This window comes from Anoplophora glabripennis, unplaced genomic scaffold, assembly GCF_000390285.2.
Source record: "Anoplophora glabripennis isolate ALB-LARVAE unplaced genomic scaffold, Agla_2.0 scaffold760, whole genome shotgun sequence".
Classification (NCBI taxonomy): domain Eukaryota; kingdom Metazoa; phylum Arthropoda; class Insecta; order Coleoptera; family Cerambycidae; genus Anoplophora; species Anoplophora glabripennis.
In genome coordinates, this window is record NW_019417081.1 from 159,371 (window position 1) to 178,941 (window position 19,571).

Consider the following 19,571-nt stretch of genomic DNA (forward strand, 5'->3'; position numbering starts at 1 on the left):
AATCCAATTGAATTAATTAGAAAATATTCTAAACTAAGGCCTCAAAATGTGCAGCATAAAAGGTTCTTTTGCAATTTTCAAAAGGGAAAATGCACACGTCAATGTGTTGGTATTAATAAGCTATCAAAAATCCCTAATGTTGTTGCGCGATTTTTGGGCTTGACAGATTCTAATTTATATACAGGGCATGGCTTGCGTCGCGCATCTGCAACTCTTTTGACCAATGCTGGAGGGGATATTACAACACTCAAACGCCACGGTGCATGGAAGTCATCTACCGTGGCAGAAGAATCAATTTACAGCAAAATTGATATTGCTAAAAAGATACAAGGGGTGCAGACTCTTGAAGCAAGCACAAGCAAAGGGGCAACCTGTTCTATAAACTTACCACTATCACAAAATGATTACAATAAACCTTTGGCATCAAATCACGGCTTTACCATAAATGTTAATGTTAATATTAATAAGTAGGTAGATTGTAAGTTTGTAGCATTTTAGGTTATTTGTTGACTTATTACTGTTTCAAATAGGTTTTCTAATAACAGCTAGAAAAATAAACCAAACATTTGTGCTTTTATGATTTCTATAAGTCACTAGTGAGTTATAAGTCATACTAGTGACTTATGACTTATAACTCACTAGGCCACATTATTCCTTTAAAACCAAAGAAATTATAGTATCATTAATATCATTATATACACGTGTTGGATAATAGTTATTTATGGTACTAGTGTGTTACGGCATATACAAGTCACGCTGGGAAATGTTGGGCTAATTTTCCCAAGGGACATATCACGTAACACACGAGTGCCATACAAAATTTTATCCAACACTTTCATAGAATTTCGTTTTAATAATAAATAAAAGTAACATTTCAAGTTGTCAGTGTCAGAAAAAGTAGTAACGAATTTAATGTATTTTTAATTATTACAAAGGATGCGAGTGTCAACCTAAATTGTGTTTGTAACCAAGGATTTCATAACTCACTAGTGACTAGGACACATTATTCCTTTAAAACCAAAGAAATTATAGTATCATTATATACAAGGTTGGTTAAAAATATTTTATTCCATTAAGTTTATAGTCCACCAAGTTACCTTCTAACTCCATAAGAACGCCGCGTAGTTCTTTTGTTTAATATTGATTATCTTGACAGCACATGTCAAAAATACATTTAGTATTTTAATAATTAAAATACATTTGGTGTGAATAATTTTCTAGCAAAAATGGCACGTTTAAGTGAAACCGACTGTCTTGAAGTTTTAATGATCATTGGATATGGTGATAGAAGAAGTTGTGTCGAAGAAGTGGATATTTTTCATTGCATCCCGATCGGAAATGTATTTCTAAATCAACCGTTTCAAGAACATTGCAGCGTTACAAATGAAGACAATTCTTTGAATGTAATGCTAGATGTGGTGGAAAATCCAATAAATTTGACACAACAGAGGGCTTTAAATCATAACATGAGTCGATATTGTAGTCTACAAAAAAGGATAAGACATGAAATTTCCACTATTCCTCCCAACACCCATTTAGATTCACTATAAAATTTTGTTCAACGAATTCATTATTGTCAGAGGGTAAATGGTGAACACTTTGAGCACTTTATAGAATAAGAATATTCCGAAGAAAATCTTTGTTGTTTATTATTATTTTCTTTTTTATTCTGTTATAACTATTGTCAGGACATTCATTAAAAAATATATTTATTCGTTTCATGCGTATTTATCAACCCTGAATTATTATGCTTTTTTATTTTTTGTAAAAAAAAAACTAATAATAAAATTAAATCATATCCATATCCTCCACCTTGTGTTATTTTCAAAATAAATAAGTATCCATAATTTGGGGCCCCTTTTCTTTTATAAATTTAAAGTAGTAAAAAGTTACTTTCAAAGTTCTATATCTCGAAAATGGTTAAGTTTAGGTACTTCATGTGCCAAGTATATGAATTTTTTTTAGAATTTCGAGAAGAATTGTGATATAAAATAAAATACAGGGTGTTCTTCCATTAAATAGGTTGTAATAGATTTTAAAAAACCTAAAACGTATGTGCCTTATGATTTTTCGATAGTTATCTTGCTTTAGGGGATAATTGACCGTTTCCAACATGGTTGTGCAACTAGCATGCTAGCATTGCCAGATTCGCAACAGGGAGGGGATAGAGCTTGTCCAGACACATGAAGAACGGAGTGAGGAAAAGGAAGTAACTTTAAGTTTGTTACGTTTGTTACAAGATTTTTCACTATGTAAAATCTAGTATCTTTAAATTTGTTACTAACCTTTCCACCCTGAAATTCACGTTTGTTTAGCATGACTTGTTTTTTTGGTTATATTATGTAGTTGCAAGAAGTATGAGGAAAATATTGAAAGTATTACCAAAAAGGTAAGTAAATATTAATTGAGCAAGTTTTCCTATTAAATATAGAGAAAAGTGTTATGTTTGTTTATACATAAAAGAAAAATATTTATTATTTATTTATGATGTCTAAACATTCTTATTGTTAAAAGATTGTTTTTTATCCGTCAACTTTCCATTTTGTTTGTGTGTNAGCACTTTATAGAATAAGATTCCGAAGAAAATCTTTGTTGTTTATTATTATTTTCTGTTTTTTTTTATTCTCTTATAACTATTGTCAGGACATTAAAAAATATATTTATTCGTTTCATGCATATTTATCAACCCTGAATTATTATGCTTTTTTATTTTCTGTAAAAAAACTAATAATAAAATTAAATCATATTCATATCCTCCACCTTGTGTTATTTTCAAAATAAATAAGTATCCATAATTTGGGGCCCCTTTTCTTTTATAAATTTAGAGTAGTAAAAAGTTACTTTCAAAGTTCGATATCTCTAAAATGGTTAGAATTCCGAAAAGAATTGCGATATAAATATACTGGGTGTTCTTCCATTAAATAAGTTGTAATAGATTTTAAAAAACTTAAAACGTATGTGCCTTATGATTTTTCGATAGTTATCTTGCTTTAGGGGATAATTGACCGTTTCCAACATGGCTGTGCAACTAGCATTCTAGCATTGCCAGATTCGCAACAGGGAGGGGATAGAGCTTGTCCAGACACATGAAGAATGATGTAACTTTAAGTTTGGTACGTTTGTTACAAGTTTTTTCACTATGTAAAATCTAGTATCTTTAAATTTTTTACTAACCTTTCCACCCTGAAATTCACGTTTGTTTAGCATGACTTGTTTTTTTATATTATGTAGTTGCAAGAAGTATGAGGAAAATATTGAAAGTATTGGCAAAAAGGTAAGTAAATACTAATTGAGCAAGTTTTCCTATTAAATATAGAGAAAAGTGTTATGTTTGTTTATACATAAAAGAAAAATATTTATTATTTATTTATGATGTCTAAACATTCTTATTGTTAAAAGATTGCTTTTATCCGTCAACTTTCCATTTTTTGTGTGTTTAGAAAACAGAAAATATAAAGTTTGTGAATATAATTGTTTGTTTGTATGCAACATTAATAACCACATTAAAATTGCTAATAAATACTGTTTTATAAATTCTTTCATTTTTTTTAAGTTTATTTAGACGAGTATAATACGATTTTATCATTATAAATCGTAATATCGTATATATTTTTAAATATTAAAAGGAAATAGTATTAGGGTCGTATGACACTATGCTAAAATTATAACTAATTTCAGTAATTAACTAAGAACTTTTTAATCTTACATAGTATCATACAGAAACTGCAACATTTTTGTTGCAGTTTCTGTATGATATAATTACTGAAATTAGTACTAATTTTAGTATGGAGTCATATACGACTCATAGAATGTATTTTCAAAAACCCGCGCAAATTGGCATCTGTTTTACCTGCGGTAGATTATAAAGTAATCATCATTATCGTCTCGGCTATCTTTAGTTCAATTTTTTTGGGCGGCCAGACACAATGAGGGAGCCAGTTGTTGTCCTTTAATGTCAGTGGTGTTTCGATTTTGATATTATGAAAACGACCTTCTTGTATTATATGCTTTATGGCTTCCAACACATATTAGCGACCCTGTATTTAATTAATACATGTCTTAAAAGATTGATACATACTATTTAGATTAATTTTGGACCCTAAGCAATAAATTTATTTATTTAATACGTAAACAATAATCAGCTAACAAGGTTTGCCCTTTTTATTTTCTCTTAAGAACTTAAATCAATTTATGCTCTCCACCTTCAATATTCCAAAATGAAATTTAAATATTTTTTAGTTAAATTAGGAAACCAAAGTATTATACAATTAACAACCATAATCTCAACTCTACATGTGTATATACTAGTAATTCATTAAATAAGTAGATCGTTATTAAAAGTCTTTGCTGTACAAAATTATCTTCCTTCGCCCAAATTTAAATTAATTAATTCTTGTTATATTACACATTTTACCGATTGTTATACAAGGTCACTGTGTTAGCACAGGCAATTATCTTTGCTTTTGATCAATTCGATGGATATTTAGGACGACTTGCAACACTTCAGGTGCTACGCTACGTATAGTAATAAAGAAATATAGGAAATATTAAACTTATTAAAAATGGCCCATGTGGTTTCGATATGGACAAAATAATAGAAAGTTGTATGCCGTCGTCTATAGGTATATCCTACAATTATCTTAAAGACATGCATTCTTAATATTAACGCGTTTACACCAGTGGCGGTTTTACCATAAGAGCTGCGGAGCTGCAGAACACATACAATTTTATGTATTTAATCATATTAAATATCAACAAAATATTTAAAGAATCCAAATGTACTCGCGCTAAAATAAATCTAGGAGCTTATATTATTATTTATTGCGACGCGAGCTACGCTCCTTAATATATGCAACCTCATATACACAATGTGTGGACAGCGAACAATTATATGCGTCCTTTTTTTTTATTGGCTGATCAGGCACGTGACCCAGTACACGGAGATAGGGGCTTTAGCGGCTGCAATAGTGACAGCCACTGTGCTGCAGTCTGCAGTAAATGCAGTAATATTTCGTACGTGGTATGTGGTGGTTTATTTCTGCGAGCGGCACGTGTGAATATTTTCGTTTAGGCGTCTACGGATATTATAGTTATTAAAATGAATAGCGTTTCGTTTAAAAAAAAACTTTATTTGGTTCTCTGCCTTATGAGGATAAACTAAAAATAAAAGAAGTAAAAGTTATAAAAAAACAATAATGTATACACAAAAGCAGAGTGGGTGTGCGGGTTTGATTTAAAATATTCACTGTTTTGTTTTCCGTGCTTACTTTTCAGTGGGGATAAAGCATGGACAATATACAGTGTGAAAGATTTAAGTCATTAAGTCTTTAGGTAAAATAAACAAGAAGTCAGTTAGATTCTGCATATTTAGATAATATACGGACATATGAACAGGTAATGAAAAATCGTCATGTATTATTTAAAATCATAGATTGCATAAAATTTTGCGGAGCTTTCGAATTAGCACTTCTCGGACACGACGAGACAGAAAATTCGGACAACTCTGATGTGTTTCGTGGACTCATAAATTTTAGTGTAGATCTTGACGACATTTTAAAAGAACATCTAGCCACATTGGTATGACCGGGATTTTCTGTGATTGTACCGGGAATTAGCTGTATGGTCCCGGATTTCGGATTTGCACGTATAACTCCCGGAATATAATATAATGTACATATATATCAAAAAAGATAAAGAAAAAATCATAACACGCCGAGGAAAATTAAAATTCGTTGATTCGTTGGTAAATTTCACAAACGATTTTTTTTTATAAACAATATTCAATAATTTAAAAAAATATATTTAGTTTATTCCAATTTATTATACCATCAGTAGGTAATTCGTAAATGGATATTTCAAAAAGGTATCAATTTCAAAAATCATATTTGTGAAAATCTGTATTTTTTTTTATAAATTCATTGTTCCTTGAAATTCAGAAGTGCCAGGAAAACGCGTGACCTTGAAAATTTTAAAATTTTTCGCCTGCGCCGCCATTTACAGACTCCGGGCACTTAATATCCCGGAATTCAATTCAACAAATGTAACAACCCTAAACAGAATACATTCAATCAATGTTCACGCGCCGCCACTGGTTTACACACAACTGACTTGTCTACCTGATGTCCAACGATCAAACCTAATAATAGCTTTAAATGTAAACAAACCGAATTCCAAACTGTTTAGAATTAATAACGTTTTACAAACTTTAACTGCCCAAAGAGTAGATTGCAACTAAATCCAGTCCATACAATATTTGTTGAAATAGAATTCTAAGAAAATTATCGGATCTACTGTACTGTTTCCGCCAGTGTGTTTTTACCTCAGGTGTCGAATGCGGTTAATTCCAAGAAAGTAACGCAGGGGCTTCTTGGAATTAAATTTCAACAAATATCGTGGGGACTATACTATGGGAGATTGGAAATAGTTTTTGAGTCCTCTTCAGATTTCCTTCTACGATTACATATCGATAAGAATGTTTAGACAAGTAAACAAACAGAATTGATTTGGGGTCACTAGGGGCCAGCGTTGCAACTTGCAGCCCCCTTTACAGGAATTGCGGTTCTGGCGCCCAACGTTTTTTTGACCGCAACACGTCTGGCATAATTATGTCAAAATTCATATGTAATTGCCATATATTCATTTATGTAAATTGTAACATCAAGACACAACAAAAATGTATAAACTAGCAGCAAATATAAGTACAAAATTTGTGTATAAAAATTTAAACAATCAGTATATAATATTATGAGTAGAAATATGTATGTATATGCGCCAATATTCTTATGAGTAGTAATATGTATGTGTATGTGATTTGTTTGTGTAATTAATATAATAATGATCCTGTTGTGTATATGTTTATGCTGCAATTTAAGTTGTCAATGATACCCTAGCTAGCTTTCGACCCTTCTCAGTAGTGAGTTCTAGTGAAGTTAAACTCTGCAGAAAACCAAACAATACACCACACTAAACATAAGATATTATTCATTTATTTATTAGTTTATTTTTTTTATATAACAATCAATTACAATTGTGAAATGTCAGGCACAATTTCAGGAATACTTGGAATTATCTTACAGCATTTTTGTGACACCTTGAGACATTTTTATTATAGTNAACAATACACCACACTAAACATAAGATATTATTCATTTATTTATGTTTATTTTTTTATATAACAATCAATTACAATTGTGAAATGTCAGGCACAATTTCAGGAATACTTGGAATTATCTTACAGCATTTTTGTGACACCTTGAGACATTTATATAGTGGTATTCAAATCGCTTTGTTATTGTGTACTGTTGGTTGCCTATACTTAAGGCGATAAAATTTGATCTTAAAATTTATTTCTCAATGTGTTACTAAGCTTACTTTAATACTTAATATCTATCAAAATTTTAATATGGCCAAAATTTTTTATAATTATTCGTATAGTGAAGTTAAATTTATTTAATATCTATCAGGGATGAAGAATTTGTATTTATTTCAAATTTATTTTCAGGAAAGATTACGATAAATTTTGTTATTATTATTCCTATAGGTTTTTATGACTTTTGAGATTGTATTTATCAATCTCTTTTGCTAGCTAGCTTTTTCTTATAAGATTTTGTAATTCTTCGAGCACAAAGTTACCTCTACGTATGTCTGATCAATTTTTATTGTCGAACTCTCTTATACTAAGGCCTGTATATCGTCCTGGAATCCTCGTCTTCCTGCAGTTAATGGATAGCCGAAACCTGCTACTTACTTTATGCGTCTGAAATCTCGTCCTGGAATCCTCGTCTTGCAGTTAATGGATAGCCGGAACCTGCTGCTTACTTTATGCGTCTGAAAACTCGTCCTGGAATCCTCGTCTTCCTGCAGTTAATGGATAGCCGGAACCTGCTGCTTACTTTATGCGTCTGAAAACTCGTCCTAATATCCTCGTCTTCCTGCAGTTAATGGTTAGCCGAAACCTGCTGCTTACTTTTATGCGTCTGGAATCTCGTCCTGGAGTTTTCGTTTTTCCTGAATTTGTTATATCTTTGGAACTACCGCTTACTGGCGACTATCCGGAATTTCGTCCTGGTCTGTCCTGGATATCGTATTGGAGTCCTTTTTGAAGAGAATGGACCTTTAAATCCTTTTTTTGGCCCAACTTTCATTTTTCTTTATACTGATAGACTAACTTTAATTATCTTATTATTTTTCACTATAATTATTTCTATTTATATGGGTTTTCCCTGCTTTACTTCTTTTCAACACCTCTCTGACAAATTCTCTCGTAACTAGTCAATAATCTTCTAAATTTTTATTTTTCCTACTCTCTTAATTTTTTCTTTCTTGTTAGGGCCTTTTCACATATATGCCTGTTCTTTTAAATTCCGTTTTCTTTTTCCACTTCACTTCATTTCACTTTATAATTTACAATTTTACAATCACATTCCAGTTTATTTACAAAAATTTTAACTTATATTTCAAAATGTTCCTTACTTCTATATTTGTATTTGAATTTCATATGTAATATTTTATGACTTGTGAATCCTACTTTATTTTTGACATTTCACTGACATTATAATCCTATTGATATATAAAATGTTACTTTAGATATTAATATTTCTTTATACTTATTTTTCTTACTCATAATACTACTATTAAATAAAACTATGATATTTCAGCTTTCGTTTGCTATATGTCACTTGCTGTTACTAATTAATTTTGATTATATTTTTCCAATAATACCTTGGCATGTACGCTATTTGACTAAAATGATAATGTTTTCAATACTTAAATCTTTGAAATTTATTCTGCTCTAGTAATACGACTCTCCGATAATAATTCACAATAACCTATTTAATACCAACAATTTTTTTTTACTCAAATATTTTTCTAAGTTTTACAACAATTATTTCCACCTTTTCTCTTCACCGTGTCTTATTCAAATAAAATTTTAATTTAAACTTATAAATTGCTATCATTAATTTGATTTCATCTCAATGTATTTTCTTAGCTCCGTACATTACTCAAAATGTTTTAACCACAGCACACATTAGCACAAAGCAAGTACAATATTCAGATTTATAGCATACGGCACAAATTAGCACTCAATGGGCACAACATAGTTCAACTTGATTCTCCAACTTATCGAACCTGTATTCCAATGACTCTTCTGAACGAGATTGCATTTCAAAACAAGGAATTCCTGCCAATGAGGTTAACTGTTGTCTGGTAATAATATTACTATCTGGGTCAGCAGAGCTTTCTACATCTCTCTCTTGTTAGAAAAGGTCAGTTCGTTACATTCTCATGGCTATAAGATTATGCGTGGTACTGATTGAGATTTGACATGACCAGTGTATTATTAGCTATGTAGTATTTTGACATTACAATAGTATTTACTGAACCTTCAAAACATTCTAAGAACTGTGTACCACATAAATATTATCCATATCTCTGCTTTATGTGTTTTGATAAATCAAATTGCGTTCTGTGTAAATTTAAATAAAGTTGTAGGTAGTTACCTCTTTTACTTTTAATAGGTTTAATTGTTTCATTAATTTTTGTTGTTACTAAATTACTGTAATTATTCATCATATTGAGAACACATAAATTAATAATTATTATAGTTATATCATATTTTCTCAACACGTTCTGTTGTCTTCTATGTATATTCATATACTCGTACCTTCGGTCAACTGCAGAATAGTAAATGAGATACTAACATTGCTCTTCTTATTCTATGTATTGTCTATGTACTGAAAACGTCGTGCATACATACAGTGTGGTTATTTATATTGGTTCTTTACGTTCCCTAAAGGATAAATGCTTATACGAGACTAGACTGTATAACAATATGGATATGAAAACTTCCGGAGGTTATCAACAGTTCTGATTACTACTTATTTGAAGCATCGTTTCAACTATTTTGATTATTGAAAATGTTTATTATTACCGCATCCTACCTACCATTAAAGAATTCTCTCCAAGTTTGTATACACCTTGTATTGTTCCAGTTGCGCAGGCTACTATTAATCCGGACTAATCATGGATTACCCAACTAAACCAACATAACTAAGATGAGTATTGCGCAGATTGTTGAGTAGTGAAGCCATATAATTTTTCATTTCATGCAAAAATTAAAAGTTAATTAACATTATATTCTAGCCAACTATTTTAAAGCAATTTGTAATATGAACTCATTAAAAACACACTAAGTAGTCAAACCATTAATAAAAAAGTATATAGTAAATTAACTTCTAGTTGAGACTATAAAGTGATTGAATTTTTATTTCGAAATAAGGTCATTTTGCATCAAGTGGCCTAGAACTCCCTATCCAACCATCTTCAATTTTGCTGAAAATTGGTATGAATGTATATACATATCTGGAAGGAAGTTTTAGCTTCATATATTAAATATTTGGTTCAGCATGTCCTTTTAACAGGTGGTCCTACGTGATTACGCCAGCCACGACGATTCTGGAAAGTTTCGTACGCTCCCATAGCTCACCCAGATTAGTTATGGTTCAAAAAACAACAGTTTAATCGCAAAGTGGCCCAAAAATCATGTTGAACTGATGTTTTTATGCCGTATTTTGGCAACGCATAACAATAGAACAAAATGCGTTAGTAACAATCTAATTCACCAGTACACTAACCAGTTACATGAGACTGCACTACAGTAACATGACTGTAATCAATAATAACTCATTTTCTGTTTGGGGAAACGGTCCAGCGACGATTACGGCAATTTTCTTGAAGGAAGTTCCAACATTATACTATTTCATCTATTCTCGGCGTCTAGTTTTAGTTCTCTTGCTGCTGAAGTAGTCAACACACCAACAACACCAATATTCTACATCTGCTCGGCTTCCTAATCAGTCGAACATTTCTCTAACTTTATTCAAAATCTTGTTAATGCCAAAATGTCCTGCACCTACTCCACCATGGACTTCTCTTAACACTTCGTTGATTCTATTCCTTAGAAGTACAACCTGCTTTCGTACTTTTTTGCCATTTGGACTTTTCCACTGTCTCTTCAGTAAACCATTTTTAAGATAAGGGAGTTCCATATTGCCCAATAATCGTCGATGATTTGTCCAACATTTCTATCCGTTTTGGTCGAATCCCATGTTCTTTACAACTAATAATCGATTTCCTAAGTTTTTTAGTTTCCCAATATCCATCCATTTAGGATGAGAATCAAGTCTACAATTTTTCATACGTAGGCTTAACCCTTTTATTTTTATTGGTTCAAAATCTTTCCCATAACTTTCATTACTTTTTTAAAACAAGAAAATATGACTAAATAAGAAATCCATAAGTGAAGTATATGACAGATAACCATTTAACAGCAAAAATAATTATACCTACTGATTTCTAAGAGCTAAAGGTGTAAAATTAAATACGAAGAACGACTGCTCGATATTTTTTCTAAAAATAGCCAAGGAAGCTAATAGTTGTTTACGCACGAGAATAAATTAATTTATAACTGTAATTCAATAACATTTTTCCATGGTCAAATAAGACATTTGTTATTTTGTATAATCATTAAAATCAATATAAATTTATATCCAAGTGAATATGAGAAAAAAAATTAGATATTGAATTAGCTAGGTATATTAAAAAAATAACAATAAATCATCTTTTTGCGCCAAAAGAATTAATCACGGAGTTGCGTTAAACTTCTTATTTTTGCCACATTGGCAAAAATTAAATGCATGTTCTTAATTACAGAAAAAAACATTACAACACATTATTAATTTATATTTCGGAAACATTATTGATTTCAATGAAACTGAGTAAAAGTCAAATCAAGTTGTTTTTATTTTAGTATGGGAGTGACTTAAAAAAACTACTATGTATCACAAGTAAATACATAATTACACACAATATCTTACACAGTAACAAACAATGCGGTGAGTAGGACATTGACTTTTAACCATTTAAAGGAAAGAACAATAGAAAAGATAAAGGAGGAATGTAAATATTTAAATTGTTAATAAAGATAAAAAAAATACCTTAACAGTGGCGTGACTTCACGAAAATAAAAACACAGTACTACTACAACAAGTACTAATACCACTAAAATATGTGTTTTTTAGATTGAAGAAAAAGTAAAATATTTTCAAAATTATTTTATTATATAAATACGTAGGTACAGAGTATGTATTATATTTTTTTATAAATTGTGTTATTACTTACAAATTATATTGTTATCGAATAGCTTTAATTTATAAACATATCTTTATTAATCTGTTATCAAATCTTTGTTGATTTATACTTTTCTTTTTGTTATATTCCATAGTAAACATGTGTATTACGAGCAGCAAAGGATGTTTTCTAAAATTCATCTAAAAGTAGTATTACTTTTTGGGAGACATTACAACTTTCTGTAAGTTCAGCACTTCAGTATGCTTAATAAAAAAATATATTGTTGGCATCAAAGAGCATAATCAGATATAATTTCATTTGATGAGACTTTTAGGAAACTCAAATATTTATAGACTTTCTAATAAAAGGTATAGTTCTTATGTATAATTTTATATAGAGTAATTTTAACACTTGCATACATTTCTAGGAATAATAAAAATATCCATTTTATTCTAAACGACACATTTTCTTTTTATGACAATCATTATTTTAAGTAATAGTGATGATATGAGATTGTAATTCCTTGAAATGTTTATAATAATTCAAAAATTCCTCACTGTGTGCATCAAATTTGCTAAATCATCGACTGTTTCTGTTTTCGAAGAACAAATTACAGTCAATTGACATTATCCAGACCTTCTTCTCAACGTCATTATTGTAGAACCAATTAAACTGTGAATGAAAGGAAACCTGGACACTGAAAAAGAGATCGAAGACGTATAAACCCAAATCCGACTCCGGAAACTGTAAATGGAAGAAAGAAGGAAAGGACAGAATAAGACAATAGATAAGAGAGCAGAGCATAGGTTTCCTCATGCATGAAATCAACATGTTATCATGTTTAGTCACGCACATCCAATATTTGTTTATCAATGTTTCATACAGTTAACCAAACTTTAACTGATATGAAAAGTGTAGATACTGGCCCTTTATTGTGTAAATAAAATACATTGTAGAATGTTTTAACGAAGAACGACGACGTGGTCTGGATAATACAAATTCAGTACGTTTTCAAATTAACAAGAATGCAGCGTATTATAATCTTCATTCGTCACTTTCTCTCAACCGTGCTTTCTACTTTTCTATGGAGAATATTCAGAATTAATGAAGAGTATGTTAATATGATTCTTACTGTTTCATAAATGAAAAACAAACTTATATCGAGTGTTGGGAGTCAATTTTTGAACATACAATTTTTCATGTGTCAAAGAAACTTTGATTAACAGTATTAACAGTAATTAGATACCCTAATAAATATTAAATTATTTTCAACATGACTGGTTTTATGCACGTTGTTTACTACTGACGATTTTTTTTATAGCAAATTAATAAATATCTGATTTTCATCGCTCCAAATAGTAATCCGTTTAAAAACGTAAATCCATAGCCTCGGATTTGTTTAATTAAAAATTAATAGTTTTTGTTTTTAAGTAGTTATTAATAGGTATAATTATACGTTATCGTGAAAATAACATTAAGCATATAAAACTAACAAATAATAGAAATAAAAAAGAGATAATCTTTATCTAACTGTAATCCTGCTGTTTTTATAAATGCAACTGACGGGCAACTAGGACGCCTTTTTGACGTCAAAACAGCTAATTCGTATTAGCGATTTTTTTCCAAAAAAAAAAATAACGAAGCCCAATCAACAATCAATAAAAAGGTTTAACAACAAAATTCAACAAATTCGATACATCTTCAGACGAGCACTAGTTGGCCGTGTATTGCATTAATAAAAAACAACAGTATCACAGTCAGATAGCTTTTCCCTACATTCTCAAATAAAAATTTTTGAAATCGGCCAAAAAATAAAGAAGTTACAGGCTTATATCATATTTAAGCATGACACCCTGTATTTTTTTAATTCTAGATACTTGAACAAACCGGTTTATATAATGGAGTTCGTGCATGTGGATGACAATGCAACACAAATCGGCAAGTAAGCACGTTGAAAAGCCCGTACTTATAACAGGACTTTTGTGGCAGGACTTACAAAACGTGTGGCAAGACTTGGAAACGTGTGGCGCTACTTAAGAAACGTGTGATGGGACTTAAACAACTTTTTAAATAGTACTAATGAAAAATTAGATATACAGGTATATTGAAATTTTCAAATAATATAACAAAGCTTCAAGGGGATAATTAACCCCATTTTAAAATGAAGCCTCTTGAAAAAGAAACAATCATTTAAATCGTTGTTAAAATTCAAAATCAATTATAATTATTTAGCCGCATCCAAATTGTTATTTCCTATACAAATGATGCGATCACTTAACATATATTTGCCAAATGTAAGCAAATGCCCTATCGTGTGGATAGTGCATATCTGTTAATTCGAAAGCATTTCTGCACTTGCCAAATATTTTCCAAAGCAAAATTTATGCGACGATCATTTCAGTAAGGTTAATTTCCACAGAGAGTAATTCGTAATTTTTTTAATCGAACAAACACTTTTTTATTTAAGACAATTATATTAATAGACCGATATCAAAGAGTTCAATCGAATTTAGTTGATGAGTATTTCAATAATTGGTTAATTTGTATAATTCTAGTGAATCGGTAAGAACTAGGAAACACTGAGCAAGCATTTTCATTGCGAGAATAGACTTTATATGTGTATTATTAAGCACTTTCTAGTCATTAGCGAAAGCATAATCTAGCAGAAGCGAGCACCTATTACGTGTGAATTGTTTTTGTTGAACCAAATATATCATGTGATAAATCTGACCGTGAAGATTCATGTACATTTGGTTATTTCACTGTAACAGAAGAAAGAGATCATTGGGCAACTGCCAATTATTTCTGTCTATATATTCAGCACGTTCAATTAAATGTTGAAATTAATTTGTAAGTTGGTACATATCTTCGTTCATTCGAGCGTCAGAAACTTCCGTATTCAAAATTAAAAGCTATTTATAATTGCAAATCTCGAATACGTATGCTTATGTAAATATGAGCAGTTATGAATTTGCGTAATACTAGTAATACCATTGCCATACGCAAAGAATGAATTTGTGTGAATAACGTAAAATTTCTTAAAAATTGTACTGGACTGCTGTTTATAAATGTCATCCCATTTGAACACAGTTATTTTAAATTCAGAAAGAAAAGCTTTTATTTTCGATAGGGGTAGGGCAAACACCAATCAGAGGACATACGGTGGTTAGTCAACTAATTTGACCAAATCCCTTAAGAATAACCAATCAGATGTTTCATATTCTAGCAATTAAACTCGATTTATATAAATCTTAGTCAAGTTTCTTGAATAAATCGGTCGTCAGTGCATTTTATTTTCTTGCCCTATGAGTCTGAATGTATCCTTACATGAGGAAATCACATTATAATATAATTAATTCATATTTACACTGAATAATAAGCATTTTATTATCAACAGGGATACCTATGTCATTAACATAGATAGTCTTCTAAGTCTTGCTGGTAAAATTATATCATTGATATGATAAATACCGATATATTTAATACAATTATATACAATTCAGTATTCTTTACTAAAGCATGTCTAAAAATATCAATCATATCTATCCATATCAAAATATTGAATGCGTCCGAGTATTTACAACTTTTAATAACATAGAACTTAGCTAGCACAGAGCCCTGCGTAGCTTTAGCATAAACAAATTTCAAATTTTTCTCAATAACACGAACGAAATAGTGCTCTTTACCAATACGCATCTGCTGAACACGAAAATCGCATTAAAAACTACGTGTCACATCACATTTCTGTGTTACTGCTATATGTCATTTAATTTTTATAAAAATATTTTTTTATATACCTACATCTGAACTTTGCTGGCCAAAATTAAACCCCCAAAAAGAGCCAGTATAAAAAAGAAAAGAAGCCAAGACAGTGTATAATTTCAATGCAATCTTGTCCAAGAAGAAAAGTGCAGATTCACTATTTTTTCCTCTTATGAGGAGTTTGGTTGCCCACTACAATAAACCAGTAATAGTCACCCCTATTCCTGCATCCGATCTTACTTTATATATCTACTCCATAGTGCTGATTTCCTTATGAAACCGCTTCCCATGTTCATCACCTATAGCACCAAGGTTTTCAGGAATGAAATCCAAGTGTGACTGAAGAAAATGGATTTTCAATGACATGCGACACCTTAAATTTTTATAGTTTCTTAGTTCTGCTATCAATTGCGGGTAGTTTGCTTTATGATTACCTTCACCGTTCACCACAGAAACAAATGATTCCCAGGGTGTCCGTTCAAGGGGATTTAATTTTGATTTAAAATACCACAACTTTTCTAAATAAATATTATTTGACTAACTATTTCTCTCTATTACTTTTGCTAGAATGTACATAACAAATGAAGGAATAATTATATTTATAAACATTTGACGTAAATCTTTTTTGTGCCTGTTTGCGGACCTGTCGACGTCAGCGTTACTATATAATAATGCCAGTTTTTCACCTAATAATACAAGTATTTTTTTATATTTCCTCAATGAACAGATATTCAACACTTCATATTGCATTTTGTTATCCTCAGTGAAGGTACTAGCGTTACCATATGGTAACGGCCAATATTTAATACAAAAATTAAAATTTATGAAAGCTAAAACAATTTTCCATCAAATTAGTTCATTTAACGGCAAATATAGTATACTTCTATAGAAATTCCATAAATTATATACTTAGTACGGACTTAAAGAGTTAAATTACACAGGCCGACAAGATTTTAACCCAACAATATATTTTCGCAAAGGATTTTGGTGCGCTGAATTCGAATGGAAGGTCCAAATTTCTCAATTGGTTCTGGTTTTCGAGGTATCTTCACCTAAAAGTGCCAAAATCGCGATTTTTGACATATTTGAGGTTATGTTACATAGAAAGGGAAATTTTTTGCTGAAACCTTTAATGGGGTCTTAAAGTACTATACTTACTCTTTAAAACGCACTTGGATTTATCCCCATATCATTTCTCATCCTTGAGAAATCGCTTGTTGAAATTTAGTAGTTTGAGTTATTTCTCGATTTTTTCACGATATGGGTTTGGAGTTTATGGGTTCAGGGGTTTAGAATTTTTGAGCTTAAGGTTCATGAGCTCGAGACTGAGCCTCTTTTGCGTGTAAATATATTTCCAGATTGGTATAATGCGTAAAATATCGGCCAATATATCGAGTTTTTAGATATTTTTTAAGTTTATTGGAAAATTTGACGGATAGAGTATTTTGGAGTTCAGATTCTTGATCAGCGACCCCAAAAATATGTACGATCGCTACTTCCGGGTGCAGATGAATTTAGGTTTGTGGTGCTGTGTTGTCAGTATATTCAAAAATCGAGAAATAAGTGAAACTACCTACTAAATTTCAAGTGCATTTTAAAGAGTAAGTAAGACTTTAAGACCCCATTAATGGTTTTAACAAAAAAATATACCTATCCATGTATCCATGACCTCAAATATGTCAAGAAATCGTGATTTTGGTACTTTTAGGTTAGAAAATCTGGAAAACTAGAGCCAATTGAGAAATTTGGACCTCGGATTCTAATTCGGAGCACCAAAATCCTTCGGAAAAGTACATTCTGGTTTCTGCGTTAGAGAGTCGGCCTGTGTTATTCTCTATTAGATTGTTGTGCCTTGTTGCCTATTAAATTACATTTAAATTAGGTTTATGCACATATTTTTATGGACAAAATTTTTTTGAATGTTATGATTTTTTAAACAATTCCTTACATTTTCATCAAAATAAGATAATTTTGCTACGTTTTATGTTAAAACCTGACCGATGGAAAAATTTGGAATATATTTGGTTTCAGAGGGAAAAATCTGTAAAGAACGTACCAGTTTCAGAACAACATAAAACACATTTTAAAATTCTGAACATTGTACACATTTTTTCATAATTTCGTAAAAGTATAAATGGCGGTTTTCCACTAAACGGACAGTTGAGTTTATGTCCTGTTTGTGTTTTCTAGAACCTCAAAAGCAAAATCAAAACTGAAACAAGCCCAAAACTCTTGTTTCCATCAAGCGGGCTACATTTTGTTCGAGTTTTGTTTTTGTATTCGGTCCTTTTCCACTGGTTGTCGCGAGGAAGTCAGAACACATTTTTCCAATAATCAACCAACATGTTTAGAGAAGATTTTTGTATTCTTAGTTATGGATGGTTTATACTGAAGTCCTTGGAAAAAAAAAGTGTATATATGTACGGTCAAAGTGTTTATTTGGTTAGTTAGTTAGTTTGTATACTAGCCAAGTAAACACCTTAACCATACACATATATATTTTTTAATAGCTATAATTCATTAATGATTAAAATATTGTTTTTGGGAAGAAGAAAACGCCAACATAGATATTGGGTTGGATCATTTAAATAGAAAACACAACACGACCGTTTCCACTAAACAGACTTGAGTTTCAAAACACGTCGAAACCTTTTAATGTGACCGCTTTCGAGCGGGACCCGAAAAACAAAACTCCAACTGTCGCAAAACACGCCAGTCTTCAAAAAGTTTGCGAAAAGTTACAGTTCTGTTTTATTCGACTCAAGTTTGTATTTTGTTTTTGTTTTGTTCGTTTAGTGGAAAACCGCCTTAACTAGAAAACCTTACGTGATTTTAGTTTTTTTATGGTTTAAACAATGTTAAGTGTTAAGTACATGTTACCACCTTAGCCTTTGTGTATGGAATGTTTAATGGGTGTAAATATATTACGTGCAGTTTTCACCACATGAGCGTAGTACACAAACAATTTTCCTTAATTTCGAATTAATGGTTAAAGCATGCCATGCACAATACAAAATTAATATTAAACCTAAAATATTCATTAGATAAAGAAAATTGTAACTTTGATCGAAATATTCTCTTTAATTTTTAAAGGATATACCTAAGTGAAACTTTTTGGAAACTTCCACACATTGGCGCCACCTGGAGGGGCAAGGGGAACCAGCTATCCCCGCTCTTCCTGGACAAAAGATAATAATAAGTTCTAAAAGAACCCAATGTACAATTACGATCATTGTAATCATGATCTGCTGCGACTTGAGTGAAGTTAGCCATAAAAGTTATCCATAAAATATAAAAATTCGCAGACCAGACTCTGCACACAAATAGATAATTTTATCAGTTTAGGACAATAAAGGGCACATCTCTAGAACATCCAAAATACAATTCTATTCAAAAACTACAGGGTGTGCAGATTCTCCGTCCATTATCAAATTGAAATACTCGTAATAAAAGTTGTACAGAAGCATTCGCATCCGGACAAGCAATTTTAATGACTTAGGATTGCAGAAGACATATCGTTTGATAATCCTGAACACATATTTTTCGAAAAAAATTACAAGGTGGACCCTTCATAGATTTAATTAAAAAAAAGTTTTTAGTATCACCTCCTATCCCGGACAAGACGATTTAAGTGCCTAGGATGACAGAAGACACTTCATTTGATAACCCTGGACCCATAT

The 19,571-nt window shown here is 30.9% G+C and overlaps 1 protein-coding gene across 1 annotated transcript in view; it reads right to left on the reverse strand.

Moving 5' to 3' along the window:
• LOC108912882 (ATP-binding cassette sub-family G member 1) overlaps window positions 1-19,571 on the reverse strand; it is a 92,992-nt gene that overhangs the window by 72,357 nt on the left and 1,064 nt on the right. The gene's annotated exons all lie outside the window — the stretch shown is intronic.